The following is a 24,796-nucleotide window of genomic DNA, read 5'->3' on the forward strand; positions in this document are numbered from 1 at the left end:
CGATACCCTTTATGATGGACCGCATATCCCAAAAACAGACACCAAATGGCTCATAGAACAAGTTTCGAGCGCTAGTTTTTGTGGAGGTGAACAAATGCAATGCAGAAAAAAAAATCGAGGTGGGGGGAAGCATTATCACCGAGGGTAATGAAACATAATTTGACAAGGTCTATAGGGGAGTCTTAAACTCAACAATTTTGGAAGGCTTGCAGTTAATGAGGTGGGCAGCCGTAGTAACAACATTAGACCAATGATGGTTAGGCCCTTGAGCCCCAAGTAAAAGAGCCCGAGTTGTTTCAAGAATGTGGTGATATTTCTATCTACAATACAATTTTGTTGAGGAATCTGGGGGCATGAGGTTTCTGTTAACCACTTGGCCAATACTACCCAAAAGACCGGCCTGTTAGGAGCGGAAGACATAGGAACTTAACCCAAGACCCTAACAGTACCCCGCCCTTCCCCAAGCCAACGACCGCGGAGGCTACCACAACAGAGCAACCGGAGCCGGGTCGAACCTGGGACAGTCCAAGCGCGTGACCACCCACATCCGCCTTGGGGGCGCTGGGATTCGAAGTCGGGACGCAACACTAGCTCTAATACCAAATGTTAAGCACCTGGCCAATACTACCCAAAAGACCGGCCTGTTAGGAGCGGAAGGCATAGGTACTTAACCCAGGACCCTAACAGTTTCATAAATCAGTCCATGGTGTTGAAAATAAACACGAAACTAATGATTCACATATTCTCCACCCTTACCAAATCGAAGAATTCGAATGTTGGCGGAGAACTGAGTTTAGATCATCTTATGAAAGGATTGAAAGGTATGAAAAACCTCATCTTTGTTTTTTAACAAGTAAAGCCAAGTCATTTGTGTGCAGTCATCAACAAATATGACAAACAAGTGGACACCAGACCTAGCATCTTTGGAGGAAGAACACCACACATCATAGTGAATTAAAGCGAAAGGATCATCGCTCTTATTCATACTTAATGGATAATTGACTCGATGACTTTTAGCTAGCATGCAAGTGTCACAGTTAAAATCCAGAACTAAAAAATTCAAAAAATAGATTGAGAAACATATGTTTCAAATACTCAAATGAAGGATGGCCTAACCGATGGTGCCATAACTGTAGAATTTAGGATCTCATGAGAAGAACTTTAGAATAATGTGGGAGAAGAAGAAGAAAGAAAGGAGAGGAGAAGAAGAAGGATGTAGAAGGAGAGAGTTTGGATTAAGGAAAGGAGAGATGACGTCAACCAAGAGTGAGAGAGGCTGGACGAATTTGTGGGAAAAGAGGAGAGGGCTTCAATGCTCTACCTCTTAACCAATGCCTTTATTTATAGTTTTACAATGCCCATAGGGCTACAACTTGATAAAAAAAAGACATAAAAGAACTACATATTTACATCTTTATGCGATCTTTATGGAATGTATCATATTTTACCCATATGCCACTCCTTTGACGTGTGGGCTTCTAGTCTTGAGTTTATGGGCTTGAGCCCATCTTCCAACACTCCCTCTCAAGCTGGAAGAGAAAAAACATTATAAATACCCAGCTTGCCACATATAAAGGATAAGATTTTAGACGTAATTGGTTTGGTGAGAATATCAGCTACTTGCTCTTGAGATCAAACATGTTTGAGGGAGATTATTCCTACTTGAAACTTCTCTCGTATAAAGTGACAATCCACCTCAATATGTTTAGTTCTTCCATGGAATACTGAATTTGAAGTAATATGAATGGCTGTTTGGTTATCATAATGCAGACCCATGGAACCTCCTTTATAAAATCATAATTCGATAAAAAGGGTCCTGATCCATAAGAGTTCACTCATTGTGTGGGCCATAGCTCTATATTCTGCTTGGCGCTAGATCTTGCAACCACATTTTGCATCTTACTTTTACATGTAACCAAGTTCCCCCCAGCAAGAGTACAATATCCCGATGTAGATTTCCTATCATCAGGTGATCCAGTCCAATCTGCATCTAAGAAACTTTCTATGTTGAAGTGCCCATGTCTTTTATATAGTAATCCTCTTCCCAGAGCTCCTTTTAGGTATTGTAATATTCTCACTAAGGCATGCCAGTGGGTAATTTGTGGTTTGTGCATGAATTGACTCACCACGCTTACAGCATATGATATGTCTGGCCTAGTTACCGAGAGATATATCAGCTTTCCAACAAATATTTGATATTTTCCAATATCAACCTCTTCTCCAGTCGTAGCACATAATTTTATATTTGTATCCATAGTTGTGTCAATTGGTTTACAACCCTTCATTCATGCTTCTTCAAGGAGATCCAAAACATATTTTTGCTAAGACAATATTATCCCATGTTTGGATTGAAAAACTTCTATACCCAAAAAATATATAAGCATACCCATATCTTTATTCTTGAATTCCTGACATATCATATTCTTCACTTTTTGTATGCTCTGAGCATCATCACCGATTAAGATGATATCATCAACATATACAGCCAATAATATATTTTCTTTGATAGTATCTTTAAAATATACTGAATGATCGACCGAGCACTGGTGAAAACCAAATCATAGAAGTGCTTGACTAAATTTATCAAACCAAGCCCGAGGGAAGTCTTAAGCCCATATAAAGATTATTTTTAATAGGCATACTGACTCCCCCTCCGCCACATAACTAGGTGGTTGAACCATATAAATTTCCTCTCATATATAACCATTTAAGAAAGCATTTTTGAGATCAAGTTAATATACGGGCCATGATGAGTTAGCAACAATAGATAAGATGATACATACCGAATTCAATTTGGCAACAGGAGAGAAGGTCTCCTCATAATCTATCCCATAACACTGAGTATAACCTTTAGCAATGAGTCGAGCTTTAAGACGAGCAACCGACCTATTCAGGTAATGTTTCACCAAAAACACCCATCTATAACCAACTGGTCGTTTTCCTTTCGGGAGTGATGCTAACTTGCTTTGATTTTCATATAACACGTTTATTTGTTCATCCATTGCCGCCATCCATCCTAGATGCTTCAGGGCCTCCTGATAGGACTGGGGAATGGAGGTAGAAGAAAGAGATACAAGGAACTGAAAGCACTCGAAAGACAAGTGATGGTGAGACATAAAATTAGAGATAGGGTGAGAATTGGTACAAGAACGTTGTTCCTTTCTTAAAACAATAGGCCGAGTATAAAATTCAGGCCCAAACATAGGAGGAGAGGACTTACCTCTGGTGGATACGACAACTCCATAGGTGAGGGGACGGCCAGTGCATCAGGGGGTGGAATAGTATCAAGAGTGAAAGGCACAAGCGGACATGGAGTAGTAGGAGGAGGTGTCAATCCTAGAAGAGAATCATGTGAAGAGTAGAAGGAGGTGTCCTCAAAGAAAATCACATACCGAGATACAAACATCCTGTTACAATGTGGGACCCACCATGGTGCTCGAGTTGGTGGGACCCACCATGAGGATGTAACATCAAGAAGAGTCCTAGAGGATGTGGGCCACCAAGAAGAGTCCTCACCCAAAGCAAGCACGGGTTAAAGAATCAAGAAGCACAAATTAAATTGAGTAAGAAGACTTGAAGATCAAGTGGGACCTACGCATATCTCACGAGTTGGCACTCTTATCAAGATGTGCTGGAAAATTATGAGGGACCCACAAGGATAATGCTACGAGCTGGCTTATCCCTTATATTCACGTGAATGAAGAAGGACTCCTAGTTCAACTCAAGTTAGTCTTCTAGTAGTTTAGTTTGAATAGACTTATAGACTTATTCAACTCAAGTGCGACTTGATTGAGCATAATCATCTCTAAAACAAGCAAGCTATTTTCTGTACGAACTTATAAATTCCAAAACTCATTCCTCAATTTTTTTGAACTAAGATCAATCCTAAATTTAAATTAGCTAACTGTCAAATTTAACAACAAAAATTGCTCTTTACAAGATAATGAAAATGAAAGCTCCAATTTAGTCTAATTAGACAACAATCCAGCAATTTCCTAAAGGTGAATTCAATTTTGGAAAAGAAAATTTTGGACAATATATGAAAACCTTACCACCCTCATCGACATAGACCAAGCAAAACATTAGATTGTGAATATTTGAAACATAGACGGCTAGAGAAAAGACATCCAGTATTTTAATCCTTGGCAAGAAAAATAGAAAATAATCTAACATATCAAGAAGAAGAATCAGAAAACAAAGATGTTAGATGCATCAGAAAGCATTTTCCAACTACCACAATGTCTGTTTTGTTACTTCTTTTCACAAGTGTTGGGGTAACAAAACAGTGTTGTAGATTTAGAAATATCTACATTCAACTAGCACCTAGAATAAGGGTTAATTTGTTATAGTTGAATTTGATGGGCTTGTTTGTTCATATTCAGAATTTAGGGTTTATTTTTCTAGAAATGGACACATTGACACTATCATACACGGATATTTGAACACTTCTCTAGCCAGTATGCCGAGGTATAAAACAAATAAAAGGAACCACCAACTGTTGCAATGCTCTCAGGTAATACAAGTAAGAGTTTTAAATTTCCATCCCTATTCCATTTTTTTTCTATTGCATTACATGATATTCTCTTCACTTAATACCTCCAAAGACTACAAGCTCTAACGAATACAATAGCTGGTTCTAGTCAAATTGTTTAAGGGTGTGCAACTGAATTCGTATTGTAAGTTATGGAGTTTTGAGTTGAGGGATTTGATGACTTGCAAGGAATATATCCCACTCTCAACAATCTCCAACTCCCCCATGGCAAGAAAGTTAAGTCACCCAAGGAAGAAAAAAGTGTTTCTGACTTTCCGGCTTTATTTAGTCTGTTGAATAGTCCATTGGTCAGATGCATATGAAGCCTCCATATTCGTAAGTTTCTTGAACATGTTGAACTAGTAAGCGAGACGAAAAGGTTAAATAGTAGTAGCTGACATTTTCACTTACTTGAATGAACATCCTCTCTGCATCTCCAACATTTCCATTTTCTTTCAAAATAATTCCCTGTGAAAGTAGAGCAGCAACAAAATGTCATGCTAGTGATGTTGGCTTCACAGAGATGCTATTTATTTATTAGAATATTAAGAAGTAACCCCTAATAAAAGAACATCTAACTGATTTTATTTTCATCTATTTACTTGGAGGCACGGGATGCTACTGTTATCAACAGACAGTTCCAGAAAAGAGACTACCAACGCAAAAGCAAGTACAGAAATAAGCAGCATGGGTCAAGTATCCTTTGCCAAGGCAATGAAGCATTTTCCGCTTACCTTTGCCAAGTAAGCCCGGAAGGCATTTGGATACAGAGAAATGAGTTTGTCATAAACAGCCACAGCATCACTGACATGACCCCAGTCAGAATAGGCTTTCCCGAGAAGCAAGCCCACCTGAAATAATATTGGATACAAGATTTTGAGAAGGAAAATTCGGACATTGCTTTTCTTCTGGCAAGAAAAGTAGAGCACATTGTGTGCAAAGCTGTAAAATTATGAGCAAACCAAAGTAGAGCACATGGATAATTCAACTGTTGCTTCCCCCAAAAGGGAAACCACCAGCAAAAATCTCTACACAAATACGGAGAGCTGCAATCTCCTCATCTTACTGACCCCATAAGAAGGAAAAGCAACCGAAACACAACAATTTTCTTCTTTAATGTTTTTACATATCTATTTATACCTATCTCTTTTTTAACAAAGAGAAGATATTAAGCACTTTAAACTGGCATAATAGAAACGCCAAATCCACACATTATTCATCAAAAACAAAAAAGAAACCATACCATTGAAATAAAGTAATTTATTCGATTTCTGGCAAAGAGAAAGAAGAAAAAAGAAATAAATGAATTGCATATTCTGGGTATAATAGGAAAGATGATTTGGTGATCTTCGAAACCCAAGAACTGAACCGCGCGCTCTCGAGGAACTCAGAAAGAGAAGGCACTGTCGTCTTCTCATTCTGGCTGAAACATTAATCCCCATACTCGTCATGTTGGGCTCATCTGCAAAAAAAACATGCAGATAAGCCCAAAAAGAAGAGTATGGAGATGAATAATTTCATCTTCACATCTTCTTTATCATCGATCATTTCACCTCGCCGGTGCAAGATAATCCCATTTTTTACAGCTTCCCCTTCTTCTCGAAATCTTCTCGCCTTCTCTTCGAAGTTCGGGCCGATGAATTGCTGCAGTGCTACCCAGAAACTCTCCCGGAGTCTGGATCAAGAGTGACACCTCCCTATTGAAACAACGTTGGGGCCAATGAATTGCCGCAGAAACAATATCAATGAAAGAAAAAGGTAACAAATAATAATAATTATCTGATGGATCGACCGATCAACGTGCTTCTTCTCCCTTTCTTTGGAGAAAAAAAAAAAGATTGCTCTCATAAGGACAAAGACAAAGAACTTGATTTCGCCATTTTGAAGACAAGAAAGAAAAGGAAAGACGGTGGATACGAGCCCGGAAAAGAGAAACAAATGCCTTCTCATTATTGCCGCCAAACCATTAACCTCGGAGAGAGAATGATTCAATCTTCCCAATCGTCTTCGGCATCTGCCTTTACGTCGGCGTGTAGGAACCTTTGACTTTCCCGCGAAGAAGAGCATACGGATAGAGAATGGCTTGGGACTAGGGGTGGCATCGAACCTAGCCGAGCCCGAACCTGCCTATATTCGAGCGAGCTTGATTTAAATATTTCGAGTCGAGCTTCGAGCCGAGCCTCGTCTCGAGCCTAAAATTGTTATCGAGATCGAGCCCAAAAATTTTAACCGAACTCGAGCCGATCTTCGAGCCGAACTCGAGCCTCAACATACATTTAAAAATTTTCAAAAAATATATATCAAATAAATTGTATAATACATACATTTTACATAAAATTGGGCATGACCTCTACATAAAATTAAACATAACCTATATATATAATACATATATAAGATTGGGCATAACTTTTTTTTAAAATTGAGCATAATCTATGTACATAATACCTTTATAAAATTCGGCATGACCTCTACTTAAAATTGGGCATAATCAATATACATAATACCTGCATAAACACTCCATAAGCACTCCATCAAATTATCTATACATTCTATAAACTCTCCATAAAATAGTCTAAACACTCCAAACACTGCATAACATTATAAATAAGCTCCATACATTAATCAAACACAACAAAATTAAATGAAATATCACTATCAATTTACAATCACCCAAATAAAAACTATAAATCCATTATAAAATTAAAAACTACAGTTGTTTCTCTTAATGCTAGAAAATAATATGCGTCCCTGCATGAGCAAAATCTCCACATATGACAAAAATAAAAAAATAAAATTAGTTATTGTCAGATAAAAAAATACTCTTCCACTACTAGTTACTTAATGTCGTTAAAAATATTAAAATTACCATGATGAGAGAAACATGAAAAATCATGTAGCTGGTAGCATTATCTCTACACTCTTCTTCTCAGGTTGTAATCATAAAACAAAATTTTAATAAATAAAACTAAAAAATATCATAATAAATAATTAATCAAAGAAATTCACCTTTTGATTTTTCTTTACACCGTGAAGAACCCGTACCCAATCACTGCCACAAATCAAAGCTTGAACAGTATTTGGTGCCAAGGATGAACGATATGAGTCTATTACTCTACCACCAGCACTAAATGTAGACTCTTAAGCTACTGTGGATATAGGAATTACAAGGATGTCTGTTGCCATCTTAGATAATACCCGAAATTTCATATGATTCACTTTCCACCATTCTAAAACATCAAAATCATATTGTGAAGTTTTCTCACAATTATATACACCTTCTTCAAGATAAATTTCCAATTCTGACCTTGGTAAATTAACTATATCTTTTTGTTTCATATAACTCATTAACTTTGACCAACCTGAACTTAATGAAGGCCTACGACTTGTGGAAACACCCATAGAGCTAGTACTTGAAACAATCTCTTCATTTCTAATATCCACATTATGAAAGGATACATATTCATCGTAGATATCATATAAGGTGCGTCGAACTAAATTTATATTCATTGTAGCTTCCTCCTTAGAATATATCACTGGAAAACACATTTCGATCAACTTTAATTTGACCATTGGATCCAAAACTGAAGCAACAGCCATCAATAAATTGCATTCACCCCAGTACTTCTCAAATTTCTCTTTCATTCTACTAACCATTGTCTTAATGAAAATATTTTCATTTGTAGAATGAAAATCCAGAACTTCTTTTACCCTATATACCTCACTAAGGTACAAATTAGAAGTAGGGTAGTCACTCCCATAAATTATATTAGTAACTGCATTAAAAACTTCTAGAATCTCACACACCATGTCAACCTTTTCTCATTCATCAAAACTTGGCAAACAATCATAAGTTGGTTCTCTAACTTTAAATCTAGAGAATGCATCTTTGAATTTTAATGCAGAAGACAACATGTCATAAGTGGAGTTCCAACGAGTTGGACAATCAATAACCAACCTCTTTTCACCAAGTTTTAATTGTTGTACAATTTCAGAAAAAGTGTGAAGTCTAGCCTGACACAGATTTATGAATTTGACATTTTCACGCACATTATCAATGATATTCTTAATCTAAACAAGACCATCTTGGACTAATAAGTTCAAAATATGAGCATAACAACGCACATGAAACAACTTTCTACCACACACCAAATTTTTTTTCCTTGAAAAATCTTGTTTCAAAACTCTGATACAAACATCATTATATGCAACATTATTAACTGAAATACTAAAAACTTTATTTTCAATCTCCCACTCTTTCAAACACTTGTAAATAGCATATACTATATCAAGACTCATTTTTGTAGCTTCCAATTACTGTCAATAAAATGCCCACTAATAACCATGTATTCAATCTTTTGATTTTGGGACTTCCAAAGATCCGTGGTAAGACTAATCTTGTTAATCTCTTTTAACAAAATTTTCAATTTCTTTTTCTCTGCCTCATACACCTCCATACACTCCTTAATGGTCTTACATGATATTTTCTCATAATTCATATTTACCATCTTCATTACAAAATTAAATCCCTCCTCTTCTACTATCATGAATGGATGCTCATGCATAAGAATCCAATGACTAATGAGTACTCTCATTTTAGCTTGATCATATTTTTCTGCAAAATCCATAAAAGGAAGTCTAGATGGACTCTGATCAATATTAGACCCCGCTCCCACTGGTTGAAAGTTTAAGGTTTTTTGTTTTCTCATTGCCACTTTTCTACTAGTACAACATTTCAAATGTCGACTCATATGTGTGGTCACTCCACTACTAATAACACTCAAATTGATTTTACAATGAACACAATGAGCCTTTTTTGTACCATTAAGTGATACTTCTTTGAATTCCAACCACACATGAGACTTTTTTTGTCTTTTTGAAGTATGGGTAGAGTCACCTTCATCCTCATTTATGGTAATTTCATCTGAGTCCACTTCTATGACAGAGAGTAGTGACTCTGGTGGAGTTGAGTCACTATTTATAGTCACACTAGAATTAGTGTTAATTATTGATGTCAATTGAGGAGGTGTTGACATTCTTACTTCTACAAAAAAACAAATTACAAATTAAAAAAACATAAAGAAAAGAAAGTTATCCAAACAACAAAGATCCTACACATAATTTAAGATACTTGTCTATTCTTAGAGGAAGGTACATGACGTTGTGAATATGGGGAACGACCCTTGTCTTTCAATGCAGCGGGGTCTCTTTGAGTCTGTAGCCCTACACCCAATAGTTTCCAGTCCAATATACCGATCCTTTTTTATATATAAATTTAAAAACTTCTAAGAGAAGGAAATAAGCATACCAGCATTCTCTTCTAATATTCTCATGAAATTCAACCTCAATACCAAGAAATTAATGATTAAAATGAAAAAAAATTCAAACCTTATAGAAACAGAAAGTGTGTTCGCCGTTCAGGGATATCTCCAGAAGCCTTTCCAAGAATGAAGGAGCATTGCTGAAACAAAATGAGAGTTGGAAATTTTGTAGGGTTAGGTCGGTGACCAAAAAAAACAGAACATTAAATAAAAATCTTACCTCCCGTCGGACCGTCGCTTTCGTCTCGTCAACGAGGAAGAACTTCAGATGAAGAAATTGAAGAGGAAGGATAAAAATCGATTGCAAAAAAGAGAGATAATTTACATCTGTCTGTATCTATTGTATCAATTCAACGAAATATTGGGTCTAAAAATAAAAATTATGTATTGTATTCCGAAATGTTCTGATCTAATATGTATGATGAATACATGCTTACTAGACTTGTTACTAGTCTAACATAACATAATTGGGTTGAGTTCCATATGCATAAAAAAAAGTTTTGTTTTGGTGAACAACAATTTAATTATTATGGTTGTTTTATGGACCACAATATTATATTTAGGAAGAGGAAGAGTTCCATAGGAATAAGAAAAAGACACATGAAGAAAGAACAAGCTCTGATCACACCAAATAGGTTTTTTTTTTACAGTTTTGTAGTTAGGACATGATTTTTGTCTACACAATTGCTTCAAAGAGCATGTTATCGTAATTTTAATTCTCTCAAGTTATTGAAAAAAAAAAAAAAACAGAACCAAGTCACAATAGAAGCTGCAGAAAAAAGGTAAAGACTAATCATTGCATTTTGGATAAAAATATCCACTACCATATAAAATATAATTAATATGGACACAATCTAAATGAACAGAGATCAATATAAGTAAAGAACTAGCAAAAGTAGATGTGCATTGTACATTGAAAATGTTGATAATCCACATATTGTGACTAGAAGAAGGGCTTTGAGACTTTGTCCACAGGAAAATCGTATAGGATACCAAATGTAGGACAACATATGAATGACGACTATACAGAATGCAATGCCGAGCAATGGATGAATGATACTTTTCAGCTTAAACATATTCTTAAGAGAGAACATAAGTTTTATGCATTTAAAACCAATACCGCTGATAGCAATATAGATGGAAATTGGAAGGTCAAAGTTTAGGCCTGTGAGTAATAAGATAATAATCAACTACATGGTTTGTTAAATTCTCTTCATGCTTAAAAAAAAAAACCACATGATAGAAAACGATACGAGATAAACTTATTGATTGACGAAAAAAGGTAAAAAAATGATTAAAATGGTGTATTTAACTTTATCTGGAACATATACAACAAACCAAGAGTCCTGTCAACCAAAGGCTAACTAGACTTACAGAAGATAAAAATGAAAAAAAAAAATCAACATTGAAATCACAGAGGAAAAACAAGTACAAAAGATAAAAATGAAAAAAAAAAATCAACACCAAAATTGCAGAGGATGAAAATGTACATAAGATAAAAATGAAAAACAAAAAATCAACTCCAAAATCGCAGAGGAAGAAAACATACAAAAGATAAAAATAAAAAATAAAAAAATCAACACTTATAGAAATAGTGAGTGTTCGCCGTTCGGGGATATCTCCAAAACCTTTCAAAGAATGAAGGATCACTGCTGAAACGAAGCGAGATTTAGAGATTTTGTAGGGTTAGGTTGGCGACGCAAAAAAAACATTAAATAAAAATCTTACCTCCTGTCGGACCGTGGCTTTCGTTCGTCGGCGAGGAAAAACTTCGGATGAAGAAATCAAAGAGGAAGAGGGAGAACGAGGGATTTGAAGACCAAAATCCCACGTTTCCCATGAATACCCGCCGACGGACAGTGATTTATGCGAGAAAATCAAGCTGAAACGGCAAGAAATGGCAGAGAAGTATGGGTTCCAGAAGGTAGGACGGAAGGGAAGAGACGGGAGTCTCTATCCCGAAAAATTTTTAGAACTCCCCTGATTCCCGAATCGCCGCTCGTTAAAACAAGCTGGTTCACGAGCCGACAAGCCGAACCTGGCTCTGCTCAGGTTCGGCTCGTTAATCTTAACGAACCTATTTCTGAGCTCGGCCTCGGCTAGAGCTTGATATAAAACTAATCGAACCGAGCCGAACTCGAGCGGCTCGCAAACCGGCTCGGTTCGAAGCCACCCCTACTTGGGAGTTGAGTATATATAGAGGTTGGGTATCAATGGGTCGGGTTCAGGTTGGGTTCGTATAATAATTGTGTATACACCTAAGACTTAAACACGACCCACGACTTAGCCTAGTCAACCCAATATAGGGAAGGAGCAGGTAGATACGGGGTTTGACTCACTACTATTCTAACAAGTCCTCCTTAACTCAAACTTGAGTGTGGACTGAATTTGTTTGAGTGGTATCGACTTGGAATTTCTGAAACCCAAGTTGGGTCCTAATTTCAAGTCATAATGCCATGATTATAATATTACACATTTTAATTACATAGATTTTTGTGAAAGGTTTAGTTGCATATTGTAGACATGAAAATTTATTTATAAAAATTAGAAGCTTGATCAATTGTCCCGATCATGGGCATCGATCAATGGTCAAGATTAAAAGAACCTGATTATAAGTTGATTGATGGTCGAAGTCAAACCCAGATCAGACAATTAATGATACATCGAATTTGATTGCACGGACCACAATTAATATCCAATCAATAGGGAGAATAATATCTAAGTGCCAGCTAAGTGTCCCATAAGCAAAAGATTTGGCATACGAGTGACACTTGACATTGCAAGAAAAATGCCACCCAAATAAGAGAAATGTCACATGGGCAGTATGTGTTATCAAAGGAAGTCTCCACCTTAAAGCAAAGGGATAAGATGAGGAGTCACATCCTCATAAAATGAAGAACGAGGTTTGCCATGTAGTTTTCTCTCCTTATATGTGTACCAAGAGGAAGGGGAAGATAGGCACCCCTAGGCTTTAGGGGGAAAACTAGAGAGAACTTTTGCGGTAGAACCTTTCGAAGAACTCTAGAGAGAAATTGTTGGGGATTTCACCAAACTTGAGTCGTGCTCTTGACGCCCTAAATCCCCACTTAATCCAAAGCACCATTGGTTTTGTTGCAATAAGCAATCTTCTTTGCAGCTACTCTATCCCTATCGTTGAAGCTGCTACATGTAATATGAGATAAAAAATTTCCGTCAAACATTATTGAAGGCTAGCTATAAATTGAGGTTAATTGACTAAAGAAGTTCCTATTTGTTTGTTGAATTAAACGAGGCTGGAATAAAATGTGTGTGTGGAGATCAAATTGGAGATGAACCTTAGATCACCTAAAATTTTGTATTTCTTGTACATTGACACACACATATATACTACTATAAATTATCAATAACTACCTAAATTGCCTTGTTGTTGAATTCATTCAATCAACTCTATGAAAATAAAATTCTGACTTTTGTTTGTTTGCAATCAAATGATTCAATGTAGGCTCAGATACAAACGAAAACTAAATAAAAATGTCAAGTAAATTGAAATTACGTTGATACCTGTTTTTTGTGGGATGATCATTATGGCCTAATAGAACTAAATTTTTTTTATGGTTTATATATAAGAATATTTTTTTGATTCAGCATTAGAAAAGAAATAACCATTACCACTAATTGGTTCATTTCAAAACCAATATAGGTAGGCAAGTAAGGATTTTTGTTCTATATCCATCCATAAATGAATAAGTAAAAGCAAGATAAAAAGGTAAAATTACAAGCGTCAAGATGAAGATTGTGGAAAGATTTGTAAGAAAGCATATCTCCGTCAAAAAACTATTCCTACGTCCAAGAGGGAAGAAAATCCCCCAAAGCAAAGACAAGGCCAAACACAACAACTGCAACTCCAACTCCAACCTATTTTAAATTCAATTTAGGTGAGTGGCCCCATTCTCACATGAAGGGATATCTAAAACTATAGTAGTGCCAAGTAAAGACAACCTTTTTGAAGAATCTGACCTTTGTCCCAAAACTGATTTTTCCTACTTTCGATTCAACTGGAGCATCATTGTCAATTACTTGATAGGGTTTACTTTTCTCTTTTTTTTTCTACTCTAGGGTAGACCTGATGACAATTGATCATTGTCAAAAGCCAATAGTCATTGCTCTTACCATAACATATAAGGATGAAATATGACATTACATAATGAACTATAGAGAATATGACTAGTCAGTCTGCTTGATATAACAAAGCCAAATGGCTTGCCCATAGAGAACTAAATCTCAGGCCTCTATCATTAAATAAAATTTAAAAAAAAAAACTATAGCAATAAAAGTAAAGGAAATGTGCACAACCACAATTATCCATTCAATTCAATTGAATAGAGACATATGAATGGTAGTGCACTCTCACCTTCTAACTGCTTCAAACTTCTCCTCAAATTAACGGTCAAAGTTTCTAGACTTTGCATTTGAACCACTGGCTAGTCCTGGTATCTCTACAAGGTTGCATATTAGATAATCGAATGCCCAAGACAAATTGAAAGGTCCATGATAAAAACAAACAAAATCTTTCCATGCGCAACACTTTTTTTTTATAGGATCCCATGTGCCATACTTGTTGAAGTCCTTCATGAAAAACACTAGAATTCATGAAACTTGACAAGCTTTAGATTTAGAATAAGATGGTGAAACAAATTTGCATTTCACAAGTCTCAGAAAGAACACTATTGAATAAATAATGAGCATAGATTGATGAAATTAGAGCCTTTTTTCATACTCATTGTTAATGTCATCTGTAGATTCACCTACTCTATTTGAGTGTTGTCCTCTCCATTGTCATGGCCTCCAATTTCTGTATTAAACACTGAAAATATTTTAGGCTTAAACTATATTCTACATCTTAGCTAAGGTCAACTTGGTTCAGAGATAAAAATTTAAATGGAGATTGGTGAAGCCTATCAAACCAAGGAATTGATCAAGTTCGACTTGATTGAGCATAATCACCTCTGAATCAAGCAAGCTATTTTCTTTATGAACTAATAAAATTCCAAAAATCATTCCTCAATTTTTTTGAACTAAGATCAATCCTAAATTTAAATTAGCTAACTCTCAAATTTAACAACAGAAATTGCTCTTTACAAGACAATGAAAATGAAAGCTCCAGTTGAGTCTAATCAGACAACAATCCAGCAATTTCCTAAAGGTGAATTCAATTTTGGAAAAGAATCTTTTGGACAATATCTAAAGACCCTGCCACCCTCATCGGCATAGACCAAGTAAAACATTAGATTGTAAATATTTGAAACATAGAAGGCTAGATAAAAGACATCCAATATTCAAATCCTTGGTGAGAAAAACAGAAAATAATCTAACATATCAAGAAGAATCAGAAAACAAAGATGTTCGATGCATCAGAAAGCACTTTCCAACTACCACAATGTCTATTTTGTTACTTCTTCTCACAATTCGTGTTGGGGTAACAAAACAGTGTTGTAGAGTTAGATATATCTGCATTCAACTAGCACCTTAAATAAGGGTTAATTTGTTATAGTTAAATTTGATGGGGTTGTTTGTTCATATTCAGAATTTAGAGTTTATTTTTCTAGAAATGGATACTATGACACTATCATACACGGATATTTGAGCATTTCTCTAGCCAGTATGCCGAGGTATAAAACAAATAAAAGGAACCAGCCACTCTTGCAATGCTTTCAGGTAACACAAGTAAGAGTCTTAAATTTTCATCACTCTTCCATTTTTTCTATTGCATGACATGATATCCTCTTCACTGAATACCTCCAAAGACTACTAGCTCTAACAAATACAATAGCTGGTGCTAGTCATATTGTTTAAGGGTTCATTTTCTACACAATGGTATGAGGGAGATAGTTCGGGAAATTAGTGTCATAATACACTTATGGTACACATAAAAGATAGACAACTAGGGTACCTTGGCAGCAAAACTTCTTTTGAAGTCTTTCCACTATTAGTCTATGAACAAAGTGAAGAATACATGCATTGTCAAAAGTCCAAAATTCTCTCAACTGGAGCAATTAAAGATAAATCTAACAAGACTTTTCATGTTCGTATCAAAATATAGATAATTTTTTTATAGTTTTTTTTTAAACAGTGTATCATCCCCCTCCCCCTCCTCTTCCTCCTCTTTTTAGAATCAGACTTTTGTTTGCAATGGAGTGCCCGTTTGCATAAAGCAAGCTAAATTAGAATTTTCAAGTGCCAATCTAGCACTATCAAGACTATTGAAGTATATAGCTCATACGGTGAGGTTGGGTGGGGGGGGTAATTTTGTATAAGGGTATTTGTGTATTTTATATACAAATACGTCTAGGGTTAGTATAAATTACACTTATATAACCCTATTCTAAAATAGTGAAATTACCAACGCCGTCACTCCGGTGGATGTAGGTGTAACTTCTTCTTCATTCTAGTATCTTCTTCTTCATTAATCATGCAGTTATAGCTCAGGAAAATTAGAGTCCTTCCATGACAATTGGTATCAGAGCTTCAGGGAAAACAAGGGCGACTATGCATGGAGATTCCCAGTCCTTCTTTTCCCGTGTTGGGTGGAGAATCTCCATTTGGAGTTTGATGGAGGCATTGTAGGAAACGGTGGCCGTATCTTCCGCTGCGTTGGGTCTTAGTTCTTCATTGCTTATTAGCCCTAGCGCCGTCACCACTCGCTGGCCCACCGATATACAGAACGTTGTTCCGTACATGCCCTCCCAATAGAAACCCTAGCTTCTGTTCGGAGTTTGTCCCGCGCTGCTCAGCGGGTTGAAGTGTCACAAGGACGATGACAAAAAAAGAAACCCTGCGGAACTCGCATCTCGCGAGGGGCGCCCATTGACATCTGACACTTGACGTCTGATGCCTAACACCTGAAACGTCTGTGATTTGCTGATGCCACTGAGGCTATGATTTTTTACGCTTGATGCACCTGGCTGGTGCACCATCAAGGTCGTTAATCTACAATGCATCCACTGAGGTTTCTCTGTGCACACGCTATGCTCGAAATCCGGGTTTTTTGCTCCAAAATCCCAAGTTAGGCTACGATGACTGGGGTTTCTTCTGCAAAATTTGACATGAAGAAGTTCAACAGAACTGAGAATTTTGGATTATGGCAGAGGAGGGTGAAGGACATGTTAGTGCATCAGGGCATGTTGGAGGTGCTATACAAAAAACAACTGGTGGGAATGGATGACATGGATTGGAAAGAAATGGAATTGAAGGTTGTGGCGACTATTAGGCTTTGTCTGGCTAATGACGTGATGTATCACGTCATGGATGAGGAATCGCCGACGGAAGTTTGGTTGAAACTAGAAAGTCGGTCTATGGTCTTAAGATGTCAGAGGGCTCGGATATGAGCCAGCATATCAATGTTTTCAATCAACTCAGTAGTGATTTGTGATGAGTTGAAGTGAAGTTTGAAGATGAAGACAAGGCATTAATGTTACTGAATTCCTTACCGAATTCTCCTATGTACAAAAATTTGGTTACAACTCTGATGTGGGGAAAAGAAACTCTCGAATTGAAGGATATCACAAGTGCTCTATTTGGCTTCCATCAAAGGAAGAAAGCCAGTGATGAGACTTCACAAGGTGAAGGACTTGAGGTGAAGGGTAACATGGAACATGGAAAATTAATTCTCGAAGTGGATCAAGTAACAACAAATCTCGGTCTAAATCCAGGAAAAGGAAGAACTTCACGTGTTTTAAGTGCAGGAAAAAATGGGCACATAAAATGGGATTGTCTAGAGAAAAAGAAAGAGAATGCAGAGAATAAAGAGGGTCCTTCAAAGTCTGCGAATATAGTGGAAGAAGAAGACCTAAGGATTGGTGACAGGGATATGCTTTCTATTTCATCCAATTCAGATCATCTCAGAGATTCTTGGACTTTGGATTCAGCATGCTCTTATCACATGATACCAAATAGAGATTGGTTTCACACCTATAGGTTAGTAAACTCTGGTTATATTTTGATGGGTAATGATGCTTCATGCAAAGTTGTTGGAATAGGGAGTATAAAAATTAAAATGTTTGATGGTGTGGTTAGAACGTGATCTGATGTTAGACATATACCGAATCTAAGAAAGAATCTGATTTCACTGGGCACTTTAGATTATAATGGGTATAGTTACAAGTCTACAAGTGGAATAAAGAAAGTGAGTAAAGGTGTCTTAACAGTGATGAAGGGGCAAAAACTATCTCGAAATATCTATACACTGCAAGGTACCACAATTGTAGGTGGAGTTGCAGTTGTAGAGTCTGAGACTAACTGTACAATCTTGTGACATATGCGGTTAGGTCATATGTGTGTGTGTGTGGGATGATAGAGCTTCATAAGAGAAATCTATTGAAGGGTATCAAAACATGCAAGCTTGATTTCTACAAGTTTTATGTTCTTGGGAAACAGAATAAGGTGCAGTTCAAGGCAACCACACATAAGACAGAGGGGATTCTTGACTATGTTCATTAAGATGTTTGGGGGCCAGTAAGAGTAACATCATGAGGAGGACACATGTATTTCGTGACCTTTATTGATGACTACTCACAAACGGTTTGGGTGTACTTCATGCAGCATAAGTCAGAAACGTTTGCCAAGTTCAAGTTGTAGAAAGCTGAAGTAGAAAACCAGACAGGGAGGAAGATTAAATGCCTCAGGTTAGACAATGGTACTGAGTACACATATTCAAAGTTCAAGGAGTTGTGTGAGCAATATGGGATTAAGTGACACTTCACAGTCCACAAGACACCACAATAGAACAATGTGGCAGAAAGGATTAGCATAACAATAGCTGAAAGAGCTCAATGTCTCAGGTTGAATGTAGGGCTTGCAAAGAACTTATGGGCAGAAGTAGTGAATATGGCATGTTTCTTGATTAACAGATCAACTAGAGCAGCACTAGATGAGAAAGTATCAGAGGAGGTGTGGACATGCAATGAGGTAGACTACTTTAGCTTGAGAATGTTTCTAGTGAGGAGAGATCAAAGCTTGATGCGAAGTCTAGACAATGTATCTTTTTAAGCTATCAAAAAAGGGTGAAAAACTTCAAGCTCTGGGATCCGAAGGCAAACAAGATGGTGATCAGTAGAGATGTGGTTTTTAATGAAAAAACCATGTTGCAACGTACTCAGGAAGAAGAGAAACAGGTGCCAAAAAATTGTAGCAACAATGAGCATGTGGTGTAGATGGAGTTAGAGAACCATGGTCCAGAAGTGGATGCTCAACATGCAGAGAGTTCTAGCTCAGGTGATCAGCAACATCACAATATAGCTACAGACAGGCCCAAATGCAATATCAAGCCACCTACCAGGTATGGTTTTGAAGATTTGGTTTCTTATGCGTTTATTAGTAGTAGCGATGATCCTACTACTTTGCAAGAGGCAGTACAAAGCCATGAGAAAAGTAGATGGATGGGTGCTATGGTGGAAGAGATGGAGTTTCTACATAAAAACTAGACATGGGAGTTGGTGGAGCTTCCTGATCGGAAGAGAGACATAGGGTGCAAATGGGTGTATAAGAAGAAAGAAGCAGTATCATAAAAGGAGGGTGAAAAATTCAAGGCTTGTTTAGTAGCAAAGGGTTACTCATAGAGGAAAGGGGTTGACTATGATGAGGTCTTCTTTTTTGTGGTTAGAAACACCTCCATCAGGACGGTGTTGGCATTAGTAGAACATTCAGACATGCAATTGGAGTAGATGGATGTAAAGACAACTTTCTTTCATGGTGACTTGGAAGAACATATATACATGGTGCAACCAGAAGGGTTCAGTCACCCTGAACTGGAACATTTGGTCTGTAATTTGAAGAAATCACTTTATGGGCTGAACCAGTCTCTGAGGCAGTGGTACTAGTGATTTGACTCTTACATAATCTGGACTGGCTACAAAAGGTGTGAGTATGAATTTTGTGTTTATGTGAAAAGCCTTGATGATGATTCTTTTATTTTTCTGTTACTTTATGTGGATGATATGTTGATTGCTGCAAAGAATATGAGTGAGGTCAATAAGTTGAAGACTTTGTTGAATAGAGAATTTCACATGAAGGATTTGGGTGCGGCCAAGAAGATTCTTGGGATGGAGATTCACAGGGACAGAGCTTCCAGGAGATTAGGGTTATCTTATCATAGCTATGTTGAGAAGGTGTTGGACAGGTTCAACATGGATAATGCAAAACCAGTAAGTACACCTTTGACGAATCATTTCAGATTATCTATCGCTTAGTGCCTCAAGACAGATGATGAAGTTCATGACATGTCAAATGTCCCATATGCCTGTGTAGTGGGGTGTTTGATGTATGTTATGATTTGTACAAGACCAGATTTGGCGCAAGCTATCAGCGTGGTTAGCAAGTTTCTTTCAAATCCAGCTCGACAACATTGGGATGAAGTCAAGTGGATTTTAAGATATTTGAGGGGTACTACAGACTATGGCATCATGTTTAGCAAACAACAGAGTGACCCTTTAGTTGTGGGATATGTGGATGCAGACTATACAAGGGACTTGGATGATAGAAGGTCTACCATAGATTACGTATTTACTCTTGTGGGATGACCTATTTGTTGGAGGTCCATGGTATAGTCTATAGTTGCACTATCTACTACAGAATCGGTAGCTGAGGCTGCCAAGGAGGCTTTGTGGCTTACTGTTGTGGACTCAATAGCACACCAAGTCACACAACAAAGGAGATAACAATAACTCACTCAATAGGATTTATTTCTTATATTTCTTTGAGTAGGATTTATTTCTTATATTGTTTTAAGTAGAAGTTATTTCTAATTACTTTATATGTAAGGGAATTATGGGGAATTATTGTAACCCTAACCCTAAAACTCCTTGACATAACCTATTTAAGGGAAAGGTATGAATGAAATAGGTAAGCTTTGAGAATTTAGAATAACCTAGTCTAAACAGGTTGAGATCACCTCTTGATCTCGAGTTTAGGGTTTACTCCAAAAATTCAACCTATCCTTCACCCCCAATAGCCATCCATCTTCACCCAAATTCATCCCTCATCATCCATACTAAGAAGAGGAGCTTCCTGCCCCTTTTCCAAGCCCAAAGAGAGGGTTCTCCCTTTTCATCAACGTTAGCAACCATCAAGGGGTCTAACCCTATTGACAAGCAACAAGTGAAGAATTTTTTGATCATTCACGTGAAGGAGCTTAAATTGCTGTTCCTAGCTTGGAGCCAGCAAGGAAAGAGAGGATAATCATTCCTTCACGTGGGCCAAGGCTTGCTACAAGCCAGGTGTTCATCAAGAATGTTGTCCACGTGGGAGAAAAGCAGCAAGGAAGAGTTTTTTTTACCGAGTCCAGCAACTCAGTACCAGTGCTGGATTCACAAATCCCACGCCATGTTACTCGATCCATGACCCGGGACCGTAACACTTACTGGGTTGGCAAAGGAGTTGGGAGTCCAGTACGGTGGAGTTTAGTTGCATTGTGACTGTCAAAGTGCCATTTATTTGGCAAAGAACCACGTGTATCATGTGAGGACCAAACACATAGAAATGAGGTTTCACAGGACCAGGGAATTGGTTTCGACGGGTGAACACACTTCTGAGAATGCAACAGACATGTTGACAAAGCCTGTTACTACAGATAAGTTCAATCATTGCTTGGACTTGATCAATATATCCAGTTGCTAGATGGGAGACGACCCCAACCTATTGTTCCAGGTGGAGTCCTAGGTTATGCTTTATTTTTCTTAAGGGGTGGATATTCGTCAAGGTGGAGATTGTTGAAGTATATGCCTCATACGGTGAGGTTGGTGGGGGGGGGGGATATTTTTGTACAGGGATATTTGTGTATTTTATGCACAAATACTTCTAAAGTTAGTATAAATTACACTTATGTAGCCCTATTCTAAAATAGTGAAATTACCAGCACCATCGCTTCTATGGAATTAGGCATATTGTCAAACCACGTAAAACCCATTGACTTCTTTGTTCTTGTATCTTCTTCTTTGTTAATCATGCAGTTATAGCTCAAAAAAATTAGCATCCTTCCACGACAAAGACCTTGTTTATTCTAATAAGTGCATTCCGAGCATACTTAAGAGGCAAAAAAAGAAAGTAAGAGCTACAAACATACTGGTGGACATATTTCTTCTTGTGAAATGATGAGAATGTAAAATGTCATATTTTTTCCATTAATGCTTAGGTTTTTATAATTATTTTGGGCCTAAATATACTCATTATTCTTATATTTTGATTTAGGATGCAAATTGAGGCATTAAGTGCAAAACGAAGTTAATTGGACGATTCTGAACAGTTTCAACAAAGCTTCGTAATCTGGGCAAAGCCCTCTCAACTGAGCTCTGATTGTGATTATTCAAGATCCTATGGAACGACAAGAAAAGTTATACAACTTTAGTGTTTTGAATTGTGAGAGATACGGGTTGAATCTGGGTCTAAATTTGGCTTGAAGTCGCGACACAAGCATTGTCCAAACTTGATGCACGAAAAAGTCAAAAACCCTATTTATAAAGGAGAGACAAAGAGCTCCGACTTTTCATCCTCTTTTCTCTAGTTTTCCCCTCAGATTTCGTCATGGCCCTGCATTGCTAAACTTTCAGACTTGGTCAAAGGAAATTGAAGCCGAGGAATCAATACAACTGTGAGATTTGAATTGTTTTCATCGTTCAATTTATGTTTTGAGTATCCGATGTTATTCTATAATTTTTTTCTTTATGATTGTCTCATTTAATCACTAGGAGGCGTAATATTTTATTACTCATTACAATATACTACTAAGTTACATATCAAATCCGTAATTGTTTGAACCCTCTAATTTGTGAAGCAATCGAGATATGATGATTTGCTACGTCAAGAATTATTAGATCTTGAGAAGAACACTGGATTAAATTAAATGCAACCACTTGTGCTTGTGTTGTTTAGCTTCATTGATTTCTCTAATTCTTAAGGTTGTTGCTAGATTAAACCTTTAGCGTTTATCTTGGGTTGTTTAGTAGTTAGGGTTAATTGGATCGTTTATTTTATAATTAACTACGAAAGGAGAGATAGGAAAATAGTTCCAACGGTGAATACTCAAGTGCGAATTGATATATGCTTGCATCGATGATCAATTGTGAAATTCCGAGGGTGGAAGTTGACTTAGACCAAGGTTTGTTCTTTTGATTGATTTTGATTCTTTTAATTTGAATTATTTCTAAGTTGTTTTTCTTAAAATATTTTCGTTATACTCAACCCCTCCATCGTTGTTCACAGAGCATAAAATTAGACTAATCACTCTTCATAGGATCGATCCTTACTCGTACTACTACATATATTTTTAGGAGTATAAGTTTTATTTTTGGTTACTTGTGACAGCACACCATGAAACAAAGCACAATGAGACAATGCACGAAATGTTTTAGGTAAAATTGATCCACTTTGAAAACACAAGATATCTATAGAATAAAAAAGTAAGAACCAAATAGTGTTTATAGCCTAATAAGGTTGGAGGAACATGGACAATCTGAAGTCTATGTTCCAATTCTTCATTTGTTTATTATAGGACTCTTTCCCAAATGTTCATGAAAAATTGCAAATAAAAGATGTACGTGTTATGGTTCCGGATCTGACACATGGATTCGTAGGGAGGAAGAAGAAAAAGACAAAAACCAAGCAAAAGGGAAGCTTGAAAACCCTAGGTTTTTTTAGGAGAACGCACACCCATGAGCTCGTTGAGGAAAACTCAACCCCTTGTTTACTCTAAATCAATGTTTGTCTTTTCTCATTACTCTTACCCCTTAAATAGGGTTCACCCTTACAAGGTTTAAGATAAAATATTACAAAAATACCCATGTAGATAAAATATTACAAAAACGCCTCTGTGGTCTATTAATTCTTTAACTGAAATAAAATAAAGTAAATTAAGGAAAAAACTATTAATTAGACTCTTAATATTGTTATTGCGTGCATAACATTACACCCCCCTGGGAGAAAGAGTTTGTCCTCAAGCTTGAAGGTAGAGTCTGCTTGCCTGTGCTGATGTCTCCACCTGTTCTCAAGTAGCATCTGCGATATTTGTTTCAGCCCTCTGGACAAAAAAAATGGAGCACACTACCAGAGAAGAAATTTTTTTGTTGCCGACATTGCCAACATCACTTGCTATAGCACACACACCCCAATACGGTAAAGTACCATGACATCGAATACAGGAACTACTTCCTCATACAGTGCCTTCACGACAACAGAAATTGCAACAGTTGGACCTGCCCATTACAGAATGGTCCACACCAACAACAGTAAAATTCCTGAATACACCCAGAATTGGTACGGCCTTCGGCTCAGCAACTGGGCTTTGCATAACTAGGATTGCACCAGCATGATCACCTATTTGACTCGAGTTACCAGCAGTGGTCGTGCCATCCTTCTTGATAACAGTCTTCTACTTAGCCCGGTCAGACACAAATGCATTATGAAGGCAGTCCTCATCCATAGAAAGCACAACCTTTTCCGCCACAAAAAGTACAACATAGAATCCTTGCATCTTGCAAACCCGCATGCCAACCTAAGTAACAGAATGCAATCTAGTGCTGACCCCAACCCCTGTCTCTATGGCATTTATCTGCTTAGGAAGAATGCAAAACAGAAATTGATCAGCACGACCAGTGTATTCATTCTGCACTGCGACTGTTTTCAGCACTGGTTTCTGTCTATGTAGCAGCAATGTTGTCTGCACTGGCATAACCGACATCATTTGGTGGAAGAACCCATTAGCCTCTTCAGTTGGCATATGCTGGGGCTGACTTGGTTGACTGAGAACAGCCACCGAGTAGGCATCGTTCTTAGTATTTGGCAGCAGTGACTGTTCAGCAGGTGTAGCACCCAAATTTGTAGGATCACTTGTTGAATTGTCAATGGAGTGGAATGAAGGCCTTACAGCAGCTGCTGCCCAGTTCATCCTAGGATGTGTTTCTGTAATGCCCCAACTCCTCTG

General features: G+C 37.2%; 1 long non-coding RNA gene across 1 annotated transcript in view; it reads right to left on the minus strand.

The window, feature by feature from the left end:
• Positions 1 to 7,206: 7,206 nt before the first annotated feature.
• LOC137966689 (uncharacterized) overlaps positions 7,207 to 24,796 on the minus strand; it is a 33,254-nt gene continuing 15,664 nt past the window's right edge. The window contains exons 4-5 of the long non-coding RNA XR_011116233.1: positions 9,917 to 10,111; positions 7,207 to 7,294 (exon numbers count right to left, since the gene is read on the minus strand). This is a non-coding gene — a long non-coding RNA (uncharacterized lncRNA). The remainder of the gene's footprint in view (positions 7,295 to 9,916; positions 10,112 to 24,796) is intronic.

Source organism: Aristolochia californica, unplaced genomic scaffold (assembly GCF_029961685.1).
Source record: "Aristolochia californica isolate CCGP_79_NKW_82.1479 unplaced genomic scaffold, dmAriCali1.0.hap1 SCAF_5, whole genome shotgun sequence".
Lineage (NCBI taxonomy): Eukaryota > Viridiplantae > Streptophyta > Magnoliopsida > Piperales > Aristolochiaceae > Aristolochia > Aristolochia californica.